This window comes from Gigantopelta aegis, chromosome 9 (genome assembly GCF_016097555.1).
Source record: "Gigantopelta aegis isolate Gae_Host chromosome 9, Gae_host_genome, whole genome shotgun sequence".
NCBI lineage: Eukaryota > Metazoa > Mollusca > Gastropoda > Neomphalida > Peltospiridae > Gigantopelta > Gigantopelta aegis.
The window spans coordinates 49,334,165-49,357,421 of NC_054707.1; the positions used below are offsets into that span (position 1 = coordinate 49,334,165).

General features: G+C 37.4%; 1 protein-coding gene across 1 annotated transcript in view; it reads left to right on the forward strand.

The window, feature by feature from the left end:
* LOC121380956 (polypeptide N-acetylgalactosaminyltransferase 5-like) overlaps positions 1 to 23,257 on the forward strand; it is a 219,654-nt gene that overhangs the window by 89,734 nt on the left and 106,663 nt on the right. The window contains exon 3 of the mRNA XM_041510005.1: positions 12,694 to 12,778. The gene's annotated coding sequence lies outside the window, so the exon portion shown is untranslated. The remainder of the gene's footprint in view (positions 1 to 12,693; positions 12,779 to 23,257) is intronic.

Below are 23,257 nucleotides of genomic sequence, written 5' to 3' on the forward strand. Positions count from 1 at the left end.
AAAAAGGTAACCCGCTGTCGCCACTTCATGGGCTACTGTTTTCCATTAGCAGCAAGGGATCTTTTATATGCACCATCCCACAGACAGGATAGTATATATCATGGCCTTTGTTACACCAGTTGTGGAGCACTGGCTGGAATGAGAAATAACCCAATGGGTCTACCGACAGGGATCGATCCTAGACCGACCGTGCATCAAGTGAATGCTTTACCACTGGGCTATACGTCCCGCCCGTGTGGTTTAAAAATGCATCTTGTTGAATCATCAGGACATATCAATTCAGAAAATTTTTATCATGAATAGGTTAATTTATTCATCTCCAAGTAATATAGAACGAAGAAAAATCAGCTTGTAGAATGCTGGACAAATTTGTAGATGATTATCATATACATTCAGAAATCTATTTCACATAACTAGATGTAAAAAGATTGCTATTTGAAGCAAGAAATGTTCTCTTTTTTGTGAGAACTAAATTTCATTATGTATAACAGATGCTCAAGATTGCACATGTCATGGTCATAACTTTATTATCCTAATTAATTTAGTAACAGTTCTTATTCGTGTGCATGGCTTTATTGAAAAGAATCTGGGAAGTGTAACAATAGTTCTGTTTCTGTCCGTAAAATATATACGGGTATTTTTTTTATTATTATTAGAACTGTTTTGTTTTATTATGTTGATTAGTTCCTGTTGACATATGATCATCATAGATTTTGTTCAGATTAATTTGATAACAAAAATAAATTTGATATTCATGTCCTTGAAAAAAAAAAAAAAAATTGTTGATTCTTTTTATCATTAAGTTTTTTATGAGAACCATTTCATTTCATTATGTTTATTAGGTCAACACCAATTTCATTTGGGTTGGTGTGCCGACAACAAAATGAAGTTGTCCATGTGCATGCTCGTCCTTGATGGAAGGACTTACATAGCTGAGTTTAATTGTTGTCTTGTTTGAGGTTTCTCCGTAACATTTGTGTTAGCGCCATCTTATTTCATTACGTTCATTAGACCCCATTGACTCGGTCAACACAGATTTTGTTCCGATTAATTTGATAGGTAAATACGGTTGTTGATGTGCACAACCTTGGTAAAAGGACTTTATAAAACAAGTCTAATTGTTGTCCTGTTTGACGTTTCCCCATACAGATTTGTGTGCCGAGCCTGCCTCGCGGGTCAAGTGTTGGGGAATGAAAACGTTGCATATGTGTCCTGCTCTGTAGTCTTATACTCGCATGCTTCGTCATTTATTGATTCCACTATGTGGATTTGTTGACTCGGACAACACATAACCACAACTGCATCTGGAATGTTAAGTGTTGTCCTCTGGTACGCGTATACCGGAAAATTTTTGTTTGTGTCTGGGATGGTCTCGGTGCGGCGCTCGGCCAATATTACCTCTCTAAGCAGGTCGTGTTTGCCTGGTGCAGGTAATGCATGGCGATGTGTGGTAAATGTGTGTACTTTTACGTCTGCACAAACACACAGATAGCTGGTTATGGGCTTTCTGCCATATAGAGGGTATCCGTGATAACTAAGTTACTTCCCTTTGAGATTTTCAATCTGGAGGTATACAGAGTATGGGGTTGTTTTTTTTCTTCTCAAAAGCAGAAATTCAGTTTTAAGATGTCTGTGAAATTTTGAGGTTGACATCAAATTAAGTTCTTGTTATTCTATTGACCCTTTCAGTTTCAAAAGCTGTTAAGAATGTCAATTCAGTGACTACATGTATTCATGTATTAATAAGGGTTCATTTAATAAAACGTTTTATGGTATAAATGAAACCAAAATATTTAAATTATTATATGCAACCAGTTATTTGAATACTATTAATGATGTTTTTATTTTTGATAGTATAAAAAAGGTATTATAAAACTGTGGGCTGGAGAATATTCATTTTACATATTTGACTTAGCTATTTATGTTTTTATCTGTAACAATTAAGTTTTATAATAATATATATTCTTACATATAAGGTACTCAGAATGGCTTAATTTCAATACAGCCTTCTTTGCTTTGGCTGAAGCTGAAGGTATTTGGGTACTGTATATCAGTTGTTATAAGCAGAGTTGGTAGGGAGGGTTTTTGATCCTGTGAATAATGCAGGTAAGAGTTTGGGAGTGAATAAACATTTCTGAGTGGTACAGTGCTGACCCTAGATATGATTGGTCATACGATAATGTGGTTTTTTTCATTGGATGGTATGGCATTGGTGACCTTGTCATCACCTAGGAGCAGCCAGTCATGTCTTTATTAAAATGAAATCGCACATACATGTGTTAGCAGTATGTGTTATAAAAAACAATGAATGGTGTTCTCACCAACGGTGTGTAAGAAATCTGTTTTACTGTACACTTTGTCTTCCCAATAACAATTTAAAAGTTTTATTTTGCTTTCACTTAAGTGTTTTAAAAACTGAGGATGACTTTTTAATCATACATGACATTATTCTGGATAATTTTCTGTATACCCACTACTCAGCTTCTGACAGGAAAAATCATATGAATTTGTTTAATATTGAAGAGAGTTAACTCGTGGTTCTGTCTTCTTTTAGCCAAAAAGCAATCTTAATGCAGGATTTCCAATAATTTTGATTAAATTGAAATAGCCTTTACTGGAAATAAAAACATAAACGAGCTACTCTCGATTCACTAATATTAAAACCTATATTAGCTCGGCCATTTACCTTTCGACCGACCGTTCAAAATTGCGCCAAATTCCCTCAATCAAAATTGCGCACCCGTTTCTCTTTGGCATTTAACTGCTCCATTCAAATCCCATAGCACCACCACCACCCCCACCCGCCTGCTACCGATTTGATCGGGCTGCTGGTGCTCCCTTGCACCTGCCAGTGCAGGCGGTCCCTCCTCTCCCTTCCCCCACCTTTCCCAAGGTGTATAATGTTTGTCTTCTTTATGCTTTCTTCCTTCTATTTCCCTCTTTGTTAGTAACTTGGGAACAAGTTATAATTAATAATTTAAATTTTATTTCTTGTAAAATATTCATATTGTAAAATGTTGGGAGATGTCATAATTAATACAGGCTAATGCCTGTTGGCTGTTTTTGAATAGCAATAAATATTGTTTATACCAAATAACAACAGTTAGTAACAGTTTACACAACTTGTTGAAGAAACCATTTTCTATACCATATTCATGTAACATTTTGTTTTCAAAATCTTGATTAGTGATATTTCTAGTCAGTTGAAAATTGATTAGCAACTGCTGTTTAAATAATGTTTTAACAATGAGTAGCGATCTCTAAAACCTGCTTAGTGAATTGCGATACTGAACAGAATGTTCCCTGATAGTGCCACCTGGTGAGTGCTGTCCAGTTTATTTCTAGGACGTGTGAGCTGGCTAAGGATCATGGTTGGTCAGTTTGATCTGGTTATAGTTTCCTTATAGATGTCTCCATAAAAATCACCCCAGAAAGCTGTGCTATAATACTTGGCAGTAATAAAGATTATTGCAAGTCAAACATTGTACCACATCTTCTTCTATCGGCAAAACTGACCTGGCCCACTGCTATTCAAGTCAAACTGACCTGCCCACTGCTGTTGTTGGTCTGCTAAGCATTGCAAGATCATTGTATATTCTGACACCGGGAACATTTTGTTTTAAAAATCTTGATTATAGTGGTATTTGTGGTCGACTAATAATTGATTAGCAACTACTGTTTAATGTTTTATAATTGGGTAGCAATCTCTAAAACTTGTGACATTGTGTACCCTGTCGCAACGTGATATTGAACAAATTGTTTCCTGTAACAGTCAGTGATATGTTCAGGAGAATTGTTATGTATTGATTATATTTTTTTAATTTAACATTGAAGTAATAAATTTAAATTCCTGCATAATTTTTATTATTACTAGCTTGTATATATATTTTTTTATCTTATAAACAGCACTTACCCAATCTTTGGTAAAGTTTAGAAATATTAAACTGTCGAAATAATTTTTTACTAATTATGGGTTAAACAGGTTTGATAAAATTCCATCAGCTATTGTATCTTCTGCTCCATCTACTCCATTGTACAGATTACATTGACAATTACTTCACCAAGTTTATTTTAATGAACTAATTACATGTTAATTACTTTTTCTGACGAAAGTGTCTAACAGCTTCCAACTGTGAATAAGCAACCTCATTTTTGCAGCTTAATGATTCGAACACGCTAGTATACTATTACTGTGGGTATATGCATCTTTAGCTCTTTTGAAGAATTCTCTTTGATACCGGTTCCACTACTGTAAAGACTGCCTCTCTAATGAGACAACGAGAAAGTATTATTAAGAAATGCTGTCGTACCTTGTTACCAGAACCTAGCGAAGCGTGGCTGGTGTTGGGAGTTACACTTCTTCAATTAGGAAGCAGACTATGGGGGTGATGAGACACCAGTCTGAATGTGTTCATTACGGCCCTTATCAGCTTCGGTTCACCGGGCTAATCACCAGACATGGGCTACAGTCCTTTAATCCTTGCCTGTCATACAGTGTTTGCATCTGGATTTGGTCATACTCACTGTCATTTGGCCATGCCCACTGTCATACAATGCTTGTATGTGGATTTGGCCATGCTCACTGTCATACAATGCTTGTATGTGGATTTGGCCATGCTCACTGTCATACAATGCTTGTATGTGGATTTGGCCATGCTCACTGTCATACAATGCTTGTATGTGGATTTGGCCATGCTCACTGTCATACAATGCTTGTATGTCGATTTGGCCATGCTCACTGTCATACAATGCTTGTATGTGGATTTGGCCATGCTCACTGTCATACAATGCTTGTATGTGGATTTGGCCATGCTCACTGTCATACAATGCTTGTATGTGGATTTGGCCATGCTCACTGTCATACAATGCTTGTATATATATATATGTGGACTATAATATTGAAAATTCAGAATGTGATATCAACATAGAGTTGATCTCGCAAAAACAAAAACATACATCAGCAAAGTCTACAAAGAGAAAATATTTGAAAATATATAATGCTACACAGCTGGAAGCAGTTTTAAACTGTGTTATTTGTTTGTGAGTACATATTGTTTATTTTCATGGGTTTAGTGTTGATTACATTTAATACAATTAACAAAGCCCAGTGTCTGTACTTGTTGAAAGGAACTACCTGTATGGTGGGTGTGGTTGTTTTTGTGTTTATTGAAAAATGAACTCATTGCTCCGACTCTTGAGAAATCGATGAAAACTAGTTATCTGGCTTTACTGATTGTAATGATGGAGCAGAAATTTTACTATTGTAATTTGTAAGTTATAAATACATGCATCTCCATCCTCAAAACATGATAGGATTTCATTTCATTCTTGTTGTTAACACCGTGCAGTTCTTTATATTTCGTTTGCTCGATGCGCGGTTGGTCTGGGATCGATCCCCGTTGGTGAACCCATTGGGCTATTTCTCATCACAGCCAGTACACCACGACTGGCATATCAAAGGCTGCGGCATGTGCTATCCTGTCTGTGGGATGGTGCATATAAAAGATCCCTTGCTGCTAATCGGAAAGAGTAGCCCATGAAATGGCGACAGCGGATTTCCTCTCTCAATATCTGTGTGGTACTTAACCATATGTCTGATGCCATATAACCGTAATTAAAATGTGTTGAGTGTGTCTTTAAATAAAAACATTTCCTTTCCTTTCTTTATATTTGTACAATATATACATTAAAATTACTATAAATCAGAAAAATAACGTCTCATGATATTATTTTGCTGCATGGGACAGGTAAGCATTGAAAGAAAGAAATGTTTTATTTAACGACGCACTCAACACATTTTATTTACGGTTATATGGCATCAGACATATGGTTAAGGACCACACAGATTCTAAGAGGAAACCCGCTGTTGCCATTACATGGGCTACTCTTCTGATTAGCAGCAAGGGATCTTTTATTTGCGCTTCCCACAGGCAGGATAGCACAAACCATGGCCTTTGTTGAACCAGTTATGGATCACTGGTCGGTGCAAGTGGTTTACACCTACCCATTGAGCCTTGCGGCGCACTCACTCAGGGTATGGAGTCTGTATCTGGATTTTAAAATCCCATGCCTCGACTGGGATCCGAACCCAGTACCTACCAGCCTGTAGACCGATGGCCTGCCACGACGCCACTGAGGCCGGTAGGTAAGCATTGAAATGCATATTGTTATCAATGTGGCTGGTAAAGGCATCTATAAAAGTTCACATTGTTATAATACAAAATATTCAGAATTGTTTTTGATAAATATACTTTAGTTTTATCTCACATCAATTAAACAAAAGAGGTTGGCATTTTTGTTTTGACAAAAACCAGTGGCAGCTGGCCATACTTTATTAGTTGGTAGTACTTTCCTCCATCTCTTGTGCAGGGTACGCCAGAAATGACAAGGTGTGGAGCTAAAATAGTACATCTACTTAGTGTGAACAACAACAACACTTCGTTGACTGTTCATTTCACTAGACGTAAATGCATTTTTTTAAAGGTGTTTTTTTCATGTTTGTTACATGATTATTTTCTATTGAATATAAAATATTAAATACTTTCATTCTAACAGATGCAGACATCTGTTAAATTGGCTTCTTTTTCTTCTTCTGTTTTTTCTTGGTGGAGTTATTGCTCAAAAATATAATGTGTTAAGTAAATGCACTGATACTCATACGTGATCATATTTTCAGTATCTTGTTTGCATTCATTTCATCATTTACAGTTTTCAGAATTCTATCGTTTTATAAATACATATTAATTTTATCAAATAAATGTTTTAATTTGGTTTGTTAAGTTAAGTACAAGTTCATTTTTTCAAAGACATACTTTGACTATACATTTTGTATTTTTACAATATGTATTAAAATATATTATAAGAATTCTGTCATTGTTAAATACATATTTATTAAATGAAGGTTTTTTTTTACATGTTAGATTAAATTTGCTAAAATTTTTTAGAGACAATACTTTAACCATACATTTTTGTTTGTATTTGTACAACATATATTAAAATATGTTATTAAGAATTCTATGATTCATGAGTATACATCTATCAATGAAGATTTTACATATGTGTGTGAAATAAATACAAGATAACTTCAGTGACTTTATACATGCTATAGAAATAACTCCAGTGGTTTTGTGTGTAAATACACATGTACCTGTATTAGATCCATACTAGACGTGGCTGGCCCGCGAAGCGTTAACCTGACGTAGGTGTAGTTGTTATCTCGGTGGTAACCTGGTGTGTGTGTGGGCACGTGGCTATTCACAGACCATGCTCACAGGTAAGTGTTTTAGAGTGTTATCTTCAGGTGCCATACATGATTAGAGATTTTAAAATACTTTTATTACTCCAGAATGAGATTTAATTATAAATCACTTATACGAGTTTGTAAACTAAACAGTAGCAAAACAGTCATAGTGAGACATGGTGTGCTCATGTGTATTTAATAGTTTACTGTTAACTGAGTTAGGGCTGTTCCTGAGTTCATTCAGTTTGGGAGGTGAATGGGGGAGGGGGTTGTAGGCAATTTTGTATTGTGTACTCACTACCTCAAGATAATTTTAAAACAAACACACCCACCCCAAAACAAAACAAAACAAACACACAAGAACCCCAAGTATTGTTTGAGAAACAAATTGCCACTGACCACAAGTATAACATAATACAGTGGCTTCCACATACCCATATTATTAGGATCAGACCTTAATCCACAATGCTCTAATTAGCTTCATGTCTAAGTCTTATATGTACTGTATTTAATTTACGAGACCGCTTTTAGTTATCATTTGATTCAGGTTGCTTTTGAATGATTAATTTGAAATTACAGAATAAAATCAGGTTTTGTCATAAAATGCCATTATTATGGCTTCTTCATAATTAAAATAACTACATATACATAATTGCAGAGTGGGTCGTTCCTCCCCTGCCTCCCCCCCCCCTCCCCGTTTCTCATATGACTAGATATCACAGAATACCATTAATGTATATTTTCTGTTTTCAATTGGCCAGCACTATTTTCTTTACTGTGTGCAATCATAGTAACTGATAAAAATGACGATTATGATTTACTGCATTATAGAAACATTTTATTGGTATTGAACATAAGAAGAGCTTTATCACTTGGTAACATATGTTGATTGTAAACGTGTACAAGTCATACTGCTGATTGAAGTGACGTGTCAGTCGTTTACTTTTGTCGGGTGACACACCTTGTAAGCCGTGCAACACATGTTACCTGTACTAAGTAATGAACAATACATTTCGACTTCTTTTTACTCAATATCTGACTTACGTTGAAATACCTTCTTTGTGCAGAGTATTACAAATACAAAACTTAATACTAGTGAAGTAGAGGTGGGCAGCTGGTCAGTAATGTCCTGATTGATCCCAGATTGGACATCAGGTGCACAAGCATTAAATTAGGTGTCACTACCTGTCTTGACCTCATTAGGATGAAGGAAGATGCAATGAAGAATAGAACACTATACATAGCTTATCAGAATGTATAGGCATTGTCAGATATTGATATGTGTATCATAAATTTGGTAGCAATTTGGTAGCAACTACTATCTAACAATTTAAAAATATGTGGCAACACTGAATAAAAGTGACCCGTCACAAAAGGCCATCTTGCTAATCTTCCAGTGAGTGTTTATAATACAAACAGACCGGTATTAAGCATATTGGGTTTTTTAAATAATGGTTTTGGTTGCCACCCAACACTGATTTGTCTGTACTTGTATTTTTATTACAGGAAATGAACGTTTATAATCAGTTATATGCAGGAAGCTGTATGCTGTTCTTGTTGCATAATAAAACCTACATGTATACATGTGTTGCTACATCAATCACTGGATAATAAAGTCTTATATGTTTATGTGTGTATGGTGGTCAGGGCCGGATTTAGACCTGGGGAGGGGATGGGGGGGGGGGTCCGGGGCAGGGGCCCGGGACACTTCAGGTTCGGGGGCCTCTCAACATAAATTACATGACAAATTAAAAAATGAACTAATTTTATAATTATTACATTTTTTTAATAAAGAAAGTCCTTAATCTGGGGGGCCCCTCTGGCAGGGGGGCATGGGAGAATTGCCCCCTTTGCCCCCTTATTAATCCGGCACTGGTGGTGTTAACAGATTTACTCTCATGCCAAGTTGACTACTGATTAGTCTTATCCATCAAGGGGGGGGGAGGATGTAGGTTTCTTGTCAGTTGTGTCTGTCTGTCTGTCTTGATGTTTTTTCGCAATGCCTCGAGATATTGAGCTGAAAGTTTGTGTAATGCTTTATCATGTACGGGTACAGATGAAATTTTACTTTTGTAGCAATTTACCTATGACCCTTGAACTTAAGAGATACAAAAAAATGGTGGTATAAGCAATTATATTTTCCTTTGTTTTACCCCACACCTTATAGCCAGTGGCTTAACAGTGGCTTACTGTGTCATTAAACCAATATCCCTGTCGTTTCATCCATATCTCATTGTGACACCACAGAGGTCGGTAGAGTGCTCGCCTGGAGGGCTTGTGTCATTGGATTAACACTCCTTGGTGCACCCATTTCTTTTCACATCCCATTCAGTGCCCCACAAATGCTATGGTCATGATATGTGCTGTCCTGTCTGGAAAAGTGTATATAAAAGATCCCTAGTTGCGGGTTTCTTTTCTAGGACTGTATGTCAAAATTACCAAATATTTGACATCGGTATTGGTGGTGTCGTGGTTAAGCAATTGGACATTCACATCTCAGTACCGGCTCCCACCCAGAGCAAGTTTTAACAACTAACCCACTGTCCTGAACAAACAGCCCAGATAGCTGAGGTTTGTGTCCAGAACAGCATGCTTGAACCTTAATTGGATATAAGCAAAAAAATAAGTTGAAATGAAATGAATCATAGGGAACATGATTTGCTATGCATGTTTCAGAGATCGCTACACAATTTTAAAACATTAAACAATAGTTGCTAATCAATTTTCAGTTGACTAGAAATATGGCTAATCAAGAGATTAAAAACAAAATGTTTCTTGATTAATAAATCAATGTGCTCTAGTGGTGTGGTTAAACTTAAACTTACACATCTCATTTCAAATATTTCACTTTCTGTCATTTTATATTTATTTTTCTTACATGTATGTTGCTCTCAGCACACACAGCGGTCATTCAGCTGTGATGTAAGTTGTGTAAGTTGTGTTTATTTTGTTTTAACCTTTTGTTTCCTTCATGTTCAAATGTGTTGCATGTTTCTTTACGATGTGGTAGTGAATAGTGTCTTGTTCTTCCCACTTTCTGACCCACTTTAAAACAAGGTAGTGATATATTCCAGTCATTGAAGTGCACATGTACATATATGTACCTTGATAGTGTGGTGTGTTATTTAATTAACTGTTTCATTTTCCCTCATCTTAAAGTCTTGTTCACATTCCGTACGATGTCACACATACAGTGCCCTGCCCCTCTTCTCACTGTTACGAAGTTCTGGTGACACCGTGTACACCAATACTGCTAGATAAAGCTTTCATTTTGGTGGAGGTATTGATCCAGGGATTCTTGTGTTGTTACATGCAGTTTTAACGTGGCACATTGTCCGTTGCCTTCACACGAAACCCAACGTACTCACAGTGTGGTCTTGTACATTTCTGCATAAGGTGATGTAAGTATTTTCTTCTTGTTTTTAAAAGTTTATTTGCACTTTATAGACCTTATTTAATTGTAGCCTTTTTTTCCCCCACTTGTTGTATGTGAGACTACTATAAGCTGTAGTTGACTTGTACTCGACTTGTACTCAAGAAGTTGTATTGCCGTACAGTTTTGAAGTGGCAGGTGTTTAAGCCATTTTCATCAAATGGGATTATTACCTGTATTGTTTTTGATCAAGGACTCTTTGATGGTAGGTGTACACCTGTACAGGTATGATGGATTGTCGTGTACATGGCCATAACACTGCTGTAGTGCTGTTCTGTGCTGTGCTGTGCTGTGCTGTGCTGTGCTGTGCTGTGCTGTGCTGTGCTGTGCTGTGCTGTGCTGTGCTGTGCTGTGCTGTGCTGTGCTGTGCTGTGCTGTGCTGTGCTGTGCTGTGCTGTGTTGTGTTGTGCTGTGCTGTGCGCGGCGCGGTGCACATCAAAGTTGACAGTTTTGTGGAGAAATGACTGAGATTTCATTAATGTAGATTAAAAACATTTTATATTTAGAATATAATTTGCTGTATATACTTAAATATTTTCTACCAACTTTAAATGTTGTTTTCTGTTGTTTACCAAATTAAAAACTTTTTAACATATTATGATGCAACTTTTGTTAGTATAATGTATTCAATCAAACATGATAAAATGACAACCTTTTGTTACCAGCCACCTGTGTAAAGAGGTCAACTCACTATTCTCCAAAACCATCTCATGCAGTACTTATTGACTACTAAGTAGCCACCTATCTTAACAGGCAAAAAGTTGTTGCTTTCTTAGGTGACTGCTTCATACAGGTTTTACCATACTGAATCTTTTTTAAGAATGAATGAATGAATGAATGTTTAACATCACTCCAGCATGAAAAATACATCAGCTATTGGGTGTCATACTATGGTAATTCAAAACACAAAGCTTTTTTTGTTGAGAATTACATGTACCAAAGAAGAGGGCAGGGGGAAAATAGCAAGGACAATTCATATGTGTTTTTATTAGAATTTAAAGTATACTTTCTGACATTAAGTATGTTAACACAGGGCATAGGGAATAATTCATCCATATATGCACTGGCTTCTGCATTAACACAGTAATGTGTTTTCCTATATTTCTGATTCCACTGGTAGAATATGTTTAGATGTAAGATGACAACCGTAGTATGTGACACCTTAATTAGCATGTGTCAGATAATTGTTTTGAAATGTAGAACATTTCTAAGATTTTTAAATGCATGTCACTACATCCAACCCGGGGGGGGGGGGGGGGGGGGGATAGTAGGTTTCGTCACCATTCTCTGTCGGGTTGGGATGTAGGCCAGTGGTAAAGTGCTTGCTTGATACGCGGTTGGTCTAGGATCGATCCCTGTCTGTGGGCCCATTGGGCTATTTCTCGTTCCAGCCAGTTCACCACGACTGGTATATCAAAGGCCATGACATTTGCTATCCTGTCTGTGGGATGGTGCATATTAAAGATCCCTTGCTGCTAATCGAAACGAGTGGCCAATGAAGTGGCGACAGCAGGTTTCCTCTCAATATATATGTTGTCCTAAACCATATGTCTGACACCATATAATTGTAAATAAAATGTGTTGAGTGCATTGTCAAATAAAACATTTCCTTCCTTCCATTCTCTGTCTGTCTGTCCCACATACAGTTCACTGAATGTTTTTTCCATAATGCTTCAAGATATTGAGATGAAATTTTGTGTATAGCTTTATTGTATACTGTTACAGATCAAGTTTGATTTCTGTGGCAAGTTAAACCATTTTTGACATTTTTAAGTTATAGTCTTTGAACTTAGGAGATATGAAAATGTTGTTTTCAGACTTTTTTTTGCAATGCCTCACAATATTGTCCTGCAATTTTGTGTGTAGCTTTATTATGTACTGTTACAGATCAAGTTTGACTTTCATCATGATTTAACTATTTTATTACAGATAAGAAAATGTTTTCGTTTGGTAGGCGATACTCTCAGAATGCTTGTTTAATAAATTTCCTTTAATTGTTGATTATTTTGCTATTTTTCAGTTTCTGGACAAAATAATTACACAACTGTCTCCACTTGCAAAGGTCTGAGAGTTTTAACAGATTAACAACATAGCCGATATATTAGGTAGGTCTCCTAGTCACTATTTTAGTTGTTATGTCAGGTAAAGGCCAGATACCAGTTTGTATATCTTTGATATTGATCAACATTTACAGTTGCTAAGGAGTTTGGTGTATTTATTAGCAACACAAATTGACATTGAAATATATACTCTTCAAAAGAAGAAACGCAAAACCACATTGTAGTAACATTTGGAGAATTGATTTAATTATTGAATGGTGAGTCCGATAATTACCAAATGTTGCAGGATTGTTCACAATTCACTCTAGTCCATTGTGAGTAAGTGATAGGACACACCACCAAGGTCAAGGTCATCTGGAGTCAATACCGGGTGTGGCCTCCGCGTGTGTTGACAACTGCCTGGCACCGCCTGCCCATTGAAGCAACCAGAGTACGGATGACGTCCCGGGGGATGGTGGCCCACTCGGCCTGCAAGGCTGCTGCCAGCTCGGGCAGGGTCTGGGGCTGTGGTTGTCGCTGTCGGAGGCGTCGGTCCAACTCGTCCCATAGATGCTCAATTGGGTTCAAATCTGGTGATATCGATGGCCAAGGAAGGACATTAATGTTGTTGTTCTGTAGGAAAGCCGTTGTGAGACGTGCTGTGTGAGGCCTGGCGTTGTCATGTTGGAACACTGCGTTGGCATTGGCCATAACTGGAACGATGTGTGGCCGGAGGATCTGGTCAATGTAGCCCTGTGCATTCAGGTTGCCCTGCACGTGGACCAGGTCAGTTCTGCCAGTGTGTGAGATGGCTGCCCACACCATGACACTACCCCCGCCGAATCTGTCCACTTCCTGCACGCAGTTTGCCGCATAACGTTCACCACGACGCCTATACACGCGACATCTTCCATCATGACGTCGGAGCAGAAATCGGGACTCGTCACTGAACCACACCTGTCTCCATCGCAGTTGAGGCCATTGTCGATGAATCTGGCACCACTGCAGTCGGAGTCGACGGTGTTGTGGTGTTAAGATGACACCTCGAACTGGACGTCTGGCACGAATTTCTACCTCACGTAGGCGGTTCCGTACGGTCTGGTCGGATATCCTGCGCAAACCTGGTATTGCTGCAGCTGTGGAGGTGGCAGTAGTCAATCGTTCCCGAAGGTGGCGTACCCGGATGAAGCGGTCCTGCCCGGGGGTAGTGACCCGTGGTCGACCGGATCTAGGGAGGTCACGTGTTGATCCATGTTGCTGGTAACGGTCCCACAGTCTGGAGATGGTGCTTGGGGACACATGGAATGCCCTGGCAACGGCCGTTCTGGATTCGCCTGCGTCTAGTCGGCCGATGGCATTGTTTCTCTGCGGTTCACTGAGACGTGGCATGTCCTGGATTGTCAACTGTCGGCCAGATACAGAGGCCAGGCAAGCGAACACCCTGCACTTTTATACTGTTGGTGTTCATGTTACACGTGCAGACAACGCAAGTGCAGTGGTGACATGGTTTGCACGTGGCTGCGTTTTTGCGAATATTCACATTTTGGAACTTTATTGTACAGTAGCTGCGTTTTATCGAATGTAACCGTGGGAATGTGCTTGGGACATGCAATGACCTTATATTCACAAAGCATGAACCGGTAGGAAACATAAAATCGGAGTTATAACCCATTTGTACCCTTTTGCGTTTCTTTTTTTGAAGAGTATATATATAATAGCTGTTAATATCATCTCAATGTTTCACATGAAAGATGTCTTCTCTTTTAATCTAGGCAAGTCTACATTTAGGAGCATATATATTTTGATTAGTCGAATTATGTAGCAGTATTTAATTTTAGATATACTTTACTGTTGATTAAACCATTTCCCCCATCTGTGTATCTATCCATCCATCCATCCATTTATTCATCCATCCCTCCTTAATATTTACCCATCTATCAATCCATCCATCCATTGATCAAAATCTTCATCCATCCATCTCTCTCACTTTCTCCTTTCTGTCTGTCTGTCTGTCTGTCTCTCTGTCTCTATATATTAATTGTTTTGGGTACAAGCTATGTGTGTTAATTTATACTTTCCGTGTTTGGTGATATCGGTTGTGTTTGTAATTGGTCCCGATGGCATTCCTGATGGTGAAGACTGGAGGCAGACATTCTGTGTCAGAGTAGTAAATCCCATCATATTTCAGTTAACTACACTGGCGGCCACCATCCGTTCCCAGGGGCAGCCACCATATTGGCATGCATTGTTAGCCTCAAGAAAGTTTCCCTGTATTAATGCCCAGTTTATAACCCGAATAACTGGCACTCTCTTGTATGTAAATTGCAGTCCAAAGCAAACAGGACATTAATTTGGAAGAACGATCCATCTTGAAGTGATGTGTTTTGCTATTTAAATTGTCCCCACAAAAACCTTGGCTGCAGCGTGTCTAGTTTGGCAGCAGTGAATCGGCTGGTGTCTGCTAGACGTTTTCCCCACTGCCTTTTTGTATTGCTGTCTGTGCGATTCTTGAATTCTTGAAAATGGTTAACTTTTTGTAATGGACAGCAAGCAAATCAAATCTCGTTTGTGTGCTGACCTGAGGGAGTTGAATTAAGTTACACTATTTGCTCTGTGTAGGCTGGAGAGTGGAATGAAGAAACGGTGGTCATTTCCATGGAGCATTTCATAACCTTGTCAGTACTTCAGAAAGGTTCAGATACATAGTTATCTATAGAATGGAATCACTCGAAGGATTTTTGATGAAACAAAATGAATTTACATAGTTTCCTTTTGTGTCGTGGTATTCACTTCTGTCTGATGAAATTTCCTCCCATAATGTGGTGAAGTGGAAATGTCTAGTGTAGATTGTATGTACATGGTTCTGTGTCACGAGACACCAAGTACATGTATGATACATGAATTAGGACACATTTGGCAATTAGATTCTAGTCGATCAAAGATGTAATAATATGCTTCAAGAACATGCATATATATTTATTTTATTTTGTCACTTACATTAAAATTTGTTTTTGTTTAACAACTCCACTAGAGCATATTGAGTTATTAATCATAAGCTACTGGATGTCAAACTTTTTGGTAATTTTGACATATAGTCTTAGAGAGAAAACCCACTACGTTTTTCTATTAGTAGCAAGAGATCTTTTATACTGTTTTTTACAATCCCACAGACAGGATAGCACATACCAAGGCCTTTAATATACCATTTGTGGGACCACCAACAGTAATCAATCCTAGACCAACGTCACATCAGGCGAGCGATTACGTCTGCTTTATGTATGCTGGTGAGAAAACGTTTATAGCTAAGTGGGTGTATGTAATTGAAAGGGGAAAATGCACTATGGGGTTTAGGGAATGGTTCTCAATTTATGGTTTTAGACATGGTGGCTGAAACCTGTACAAGTATGAAGATTGTCCTACATTTTAAATTAAGTAAATGTACTACATTGAACTGGTAATATATAAAATTGGGAAATTTTGATAACCTGTGTTAATGATGAATTCATAGATTTATTGTATTTTTTAATCAACTAGATCGACAGGCAATGATTTAAAGTGTGAATTGTTATCATAATCTTGTGGGTTTTTAAAGTTTTTGACAAAACCCTACAGGCTTGGAGTTTTTTTTCTGCAGCCAATGCTTGACAACGAGTTTGTCAAAAACTGGGATGTGATATGTTGTCTTTATGACTAAAAAACCTGGTAGTATTATAGACTCTCGATGAATGCAGTGTGATGCTATCATAATAGCTCATTATTAAACAATGTCTTGAGGTGACATTAGACAAAGGGCTTTTTTCTTTCATCTTCCACAACTGCTGTCTTCATCATACACTTAGGATAGATTCTCTGTACTTGTGATTGATTGTTCTGCTCTTGAAAAATAATGATGCTATCATCACAAATAATTACACGGTGAACAAAGGACATGGGCATACATGAAGAATGAACGTAACATGTAATACAATAACTCATAACAGATGTTAGTGCAAATGACTGTGGAGTGAAAATTATTAACCAAACAACTAATTGCGTCATGCGCCCAGTTAATAATAACAACAGATGTGTGATGTACGTCATACCGAAGGATAGTTATTTGATCAACAATTAGTAATTTCCCTCGCCTGTCTCCGATTTCTTGATTGGCAGAAAGATACATGCTTGAGAATGCTCGTAACAGGGTTAATACTGAAGTCTGTGAAGACGTAGGATACGCTGTTATCAAACTAGTACTTAATCAAAGTCCCTGCTGCATGAATGTGTTATATAAAAAAAATACCCGGTGGTGTCCAGATTTAATCTGGCGGATGTTGTATTGTAAGGAAGTCCTGGGTCAGGTAGCTGCTGGCTGAGCAATGAGATTGTTGCCCAGAGATGAGATAGTTCTTTAAGTGAATTTTCCTGTTACCAGTCAGCCGAAATACTGACCCCTTTGTCTAGGCTATGTACCCCATTGTTCACGTGAGCAATGTACACAGAGAGTGCACTTTTTTGTTTTTCTTTTTTAATATATCATGTACCCCAACCTCCTTTTATTATAATCTAAAGTTGGGTATTGTTTAATAAATACTTAATGATGTAGTGGTCGGCTTTTGTACAATAAAGGGCACCATTCACTTCCACATGGGTCCAAAAATAAAGTTTAATTGTCGTACTCAAAACATTTTTTTATTTTTTTTATGTATAATGTTTAAAGTTTTTAAGTCCAAACTTTTGTTCAGCAAATATCATTAACAAAAAGGTTATGAGTCTTTTTCATCTGTCAACAAAGGCTGGTTATAGACACTACAATATGGTACTATAACACTGTTACAAAATATAAAAAACTACAAAAACACAAACTAAATTAATGTTTATTTACTACTTACAAATTAATGGTGTAATTATTGTTGTAAAACTTAATTATTTTCTTTGCCATAAATTTACTATTATAGTATGCCATATATACTCTTCAAAAAAAGAAACGCAAAAGGGTACAAATGGGTTATAACTCCGATTTTATGTTTCCTACCGGTTCATGCTTTGTGAATATAAGGTCATTGCATGTCCCAAACACATTCCCACGGTTACATTCGATAAAACGCAGCTACTGTACAATAAAGTTCCAAAATGTGAATATTCGCAAAAATGCAGCCACGTGCAAACCATGTCACCACTGCACGTGCGTTGTCTGCACGTGCAACATGAACACCGACAGTATAAAAGTGCAGGGTGTTCGCTTGCCTGGCCTCTGTATCTGGCGACAGTTGACAAATCCAGGACATGCCACGTCTCAGTGAACCGCAGAGAAAACAATGCCATCGGCCGACCTAGACGCAGGCGAATCCAGAACGGCCGTTGCCAGGGCATATTGTGTTCCCAAGCACCATTCCAGACTGTGGGACCGTTACCAGCAACATGGATCAACATTGACCTCCCTAGATCCGGTCGAACTACCCCCGTTTTTTCGATTGACTACTGCCACCTCCATAGCTACCAGGTTTGCGCAGGATTCACCAGACCGTACGGAAAGGTAGGAATTCGTGCCAGACGTCCAGTTCGAGGTGTCATCTTAACACCACAACACCGTCGACTCCGACTGCAGTGGTGCCAGATTCATCGACAATTGTATTGGAGACAGGTGTGGTTCTTGACGAGTCCCGATTTCTGCTCCGACGTCATGAAAGATGTCGCGTGTATAGGCGTCGTGGTGAACGTTATGCGGCAAACTGCGTGCAGGAAGTGGACAGATTCGGCGGGGGGTAGTGTCATGGTGTGGGCAGCCATATGGCAGAACTGACCTGGTCCACGTGCAGGGCAACCTGAATCACAGGGCTACATTGACCAGATCCTCCGGCCACACATCGTTCCATTATGGCCAACGCCAACGCAGTGTTCCAACATGACAACGCCAGGCCTCACACAGCACGTCTCACAACGGCTTTCCTACAGAACAACAACATTAATGTCCTTCCTTGCCATATCACCGGATTTGAACTATTGAGCAAAAACGAGTACCGACAGCGACAACCACAGCCCCAGACCCTGCCCGACTAAGCCTTGCAGGCCGAGTGGGCCACCATTCCCTGGGACGTCATCCGTACTCTGGTTGCTTCAATGGGCAGGCGGTGCCAGGCAGTTGTCAACACACGCGGAGGCCACACCCGGTATTGACTCCAGATGACCTTGACCTTGGTGGTGTGTCCTATCACTTACTCACAATGGACTAGAGTGAATTGTGAACAATCCTGCAACATTTGGTAATTATCGGACTCACCATTCAATAATTAAATCAATTCTCCAAATGTTACGAAAATGTGGTTTTGCGTTTCTTCTTTTGAAGAGTATATATCTATAAAATGTTTCACACTTCATTTCTGTTTGTATTAACAGTTCATTGTAGATCTAACTAAAGTTTATTTCAATAAAAGTATGCCCATTTCACTATTGGAAAAGGTACCAATGAGAATTATAATTCCAAGCTTATGCTTATGACAGTAGCTTCTTTCTTTTTCACATTAAGGTTACGGACACTACAGCCTTATATATAACAAGAATTAAATGCACTTCATCAAACTAATACTGTGGTATTTATTTGCCAGGATGTCCGATTCATAGACAATTGTAAACATAATATTTATTTTATGTAAGATTTAAATGACTGTTAAAGAACCATGTATGCTTTTATGCATCACATGACTAATAAATATGATTGTAAGAGATAAAATAAAACTGTCAGTTGTGATGAAATATCTTAAAATTATAGTTCCATGTCCACCTATAGGTAATAGGGTTATTGTAAGGCACAATATACTTATTTACAGTAAACCTAGACAGGCAAAGAACCTAAAATAGTAAGGTTAGTAATATTTGGTTATGGGCAATAGCAGACAAAATGTTCTAGATTAAAATGTTCATGAAATTGTCAGAAAATAAATGGTATTTTTGTTAACCCCAAGTTAAACAGTAACTTTGTTAAAACCCAACAGTAGTCATAAATTTTAATAAAACCCTTCAACAATGAATAGAACTATAAAAGGTTTGAAACAAAACAGATAGCATTTCCCATATGTAAAAAATACAGTTTTAAAATGTTTGAGATGATTATTAACCTTTTAGACTACTGGATTAATTTTTGATTTTCTTTGTTGGTAAAACGATCAGATTTATTATCAAATTAACTGTCACAATCAGCTATCGATTCCTAAAAATAACCGCAACATGCTGCCATTGTTGTCAAGCAAAAGTACTTGCTGAAAACCACTTTATCAACTAAAAATTCCAAGGTAGAATCCATTGAAAAAACAAAATCTAAAAAAACAGGAAGCTGACTTCTCTTCCATTTCCTGTTACTAAATTGCTTCGGTGAGTGTCGTGTGCAAAACAGCGGGAAATATGAATTGGGGAATGCACTGTATACAGTGTACAGTATGTCGACTGGTGTGATGTTGAGCGAGATATCTTGTGTGCACTACTCAGAATGTTAATAGTTTCCATTTCATCAGCTGCAGATCTACTGTTCATGACTGGATGTGACATCTAGTAGTGTGCATAACCAATCAACTGAACATATTTATTTTCCTCAAATTTCACCTTAAGCTCTAAAAATATGTAATAAAGTGGTAATTTGCAAAAGTATATCATATTCATATGAAATCTATACTTTCCGGGTATTACTGTTGACATTGAATCACTTACTGTGTGACTTAGTTGTGGGTGAGTTACATTTTACCACAAAGTTTCTATATTACTTGTTTGTTTATGGACACTATACAGAGAATCCTGACTGAATTTAAAGCACCCCTAGTAGTATGTTATTGGTAGGATTCTGTCTTCAATGATATGTCTCATTGTGAACTTAATTGGTTATGCAAATTACAAATTAGCTAAACACGTAGCACAATTCAGAAATATTTTTAGCATGAGGAATGTCCTGCTAGTCTTAATTTTTTTGTTTTTTTAGGGTTGAATGCTAGATGCAGGGCTCGAAATGCAGTGTTAGTACATGCACCGGTGCATGCTGATTTTTGCGTGTGCATGTAACTTTTAAAACTGGGTGCACGTGGTGCATGCTATATTTTTCAAGTACTGTGTATTGCGTATACTAGTATCCTGTTGTCTACCAGATTCAGACTCAAGTTGTTGAATTTTGCGTATGCATTTCGTAATCTGTTCGCCACATGAAAACGATAACTTTTATCTTATGGGCGCATCCATTCTGTATCTCATAATCCTAGGCTACTTACAACAATGATTGTTCGGTCATTTCCGTGAAATATATTTGCGAAAATTGCCGGCAATATCTCGGTTATATCCATGAACGGTATTAGGGAAGGTGGTCGAGACCGACTTTGGGGTATCCACGCGCATAACACAGTTGTTGTCACTGACAAATTGAACTCCGCCAGATCTGTGTTCAATACAAAGTACCGTAACTGCCTTGAACATTTTCGACCTCAGATATGGCACACTTGATCAGATGATTGCGAACGTGCAGGTGCGTTACTCGTGTAGTTGACTCGAAGTCAGCCAGTGATTATTTCAATCGCAACTTCTCGTCGAATTCCGTAGGCTAATTTATATTATACCAACAGATCTTATCGAGTTAAAAAAGTTGATAACTTGCTTAATACAAAACACAAATATTCGTACGTTTTTGTAATAGGCCTATTATAGATTTCTGTAAGGCGTTTACGTTGGGTGAAATTTTCAAATTTGATCAAGAATCAGTAATGAATGAATGAATGAATGAATGTTTAACGACACCCCAGCACGAAAAATACATCGGCTATTGGGTGTCAAACTATGGTAATGCAAATAAATAAAGTGATGATCAACATCAATATAAAAATTCAAGATTTAAACAAAAACAGTGTAAAGAACTGTGTCAAAAATACAAATACAAATATCACCGAATTTTACGGACACCGAATTTTACTCTAAACTTCAATTTGTGCTGTATTGGCCATTCTCAAAGAGAATGTTACACCCCTGCACCACGGTGAGGTTACAGCACGCGCAGGGGAAGAATCAGTAATAAATGCAGTTGTATAATGTTCCGGTACTGTTAATAAATAAATAAATATAGGTATTGCCGAATAATTCCGAATAGATTCATATACAAAAAAATTAACACTGTAATCAAGGTAATTAAAATAGTATTTTCCTCATTGTTAACAGGATTTACCTTATTTTTGGGGCATGCAGTATTTTAATGGTGCATGCAACTTTTTTTTAGCATGCACCTGGTGCATGTAGATTTTTTTTTAATTTCTAGCCCTGTAGATGAAATAACAATTACCAATTCAACTATATTACTTATGTTTGTTCTTATTTTAACATGTTGTAGCCTTATAAAATAAAGTACAAGAAAATTTAAGTACATATTTTGGTGGGGGATTTTATAATTTAATTTAAAACATATCTAAATTTATGATGATGCTTTTTGAAAGGTTACGGACACTACAAATCCACGTTCAGCGTGTAATGTTTTCAAATCCTTCAGCTATTTCACATTTCTATTACTTTGCAGAACTTCTCCATACATCTCACTTGTAAATCTCAATTGAATGTAGAATTCTTTTGATCAAGTCAAAAATTATTAGATGGTGACAGACACTACAGATTTTTTGCCTTAATTTTGTTAAATGTTTGTAACATTAAAATATAGTGCACTTTTTATTCCTAAATCATAAATACTAATTATTTGTGAGAAAATTCAGTGCAACATGATTTAATTTCACTTAATTTTTAAAGACTTAATGTCCATATAGCATGAAATATAGACTGTCTTTGAAAATGATGTGTTGCCACAATATTTCATTTTAGGATAGCATATTATACTGTATCATGAATGGGACACTTTATTGTAAAAAACAAAAACAAGCTGAGGTATCTAATTTATTGGTAATAAGTAAGTAATGTTTTGCTGCTAACAGCACCTCAGCATATTTTAAATGACAACTATACTGAACTCCATTGAAAATGCACCAGCCAATTTTCAGTTGTCATTGCTATCACATGTGCGAGGTTGCTATAAAACATACAATGACCCTAACCCTTGTGTACAATTGTTGGGTTATTTACTGCCTACCAGATTACACCCATGTACCAGTTTTTATCAAGGACCATTAATACACATTTTAAGTTAATTCATTTTTCTCAGTGCCTTACTAAGTAGCAGTAAATAATTACTGTATATGTCACATAGCCATAAACAAATCAGCAGGCTAGTATTTCATTGTATTTCATTTGTGAACAATTGGCCAATGTACTATAAGTCATTAGAAACCGATCACAAACAAAATATTTAATCATTGCTTCAATGATGTTTTGATGGATTGGCAATCCATTGTTGCTGAGATTGTCATGTGGATTCTGATTTGCTTTGATGTTTAATACATCACTGTCTTCACTTTGACAAATGTTTTTTTTTTCATTTATGAAATGTGTGTAAGGTACACATTGCATTCGGACCCCACCCATACACAAATGTATACTGGGTCAATGACTTCTCTACCTTCTGTGCATACATGTATGAACTTTGAAAAATGGCTCCTGATCTTG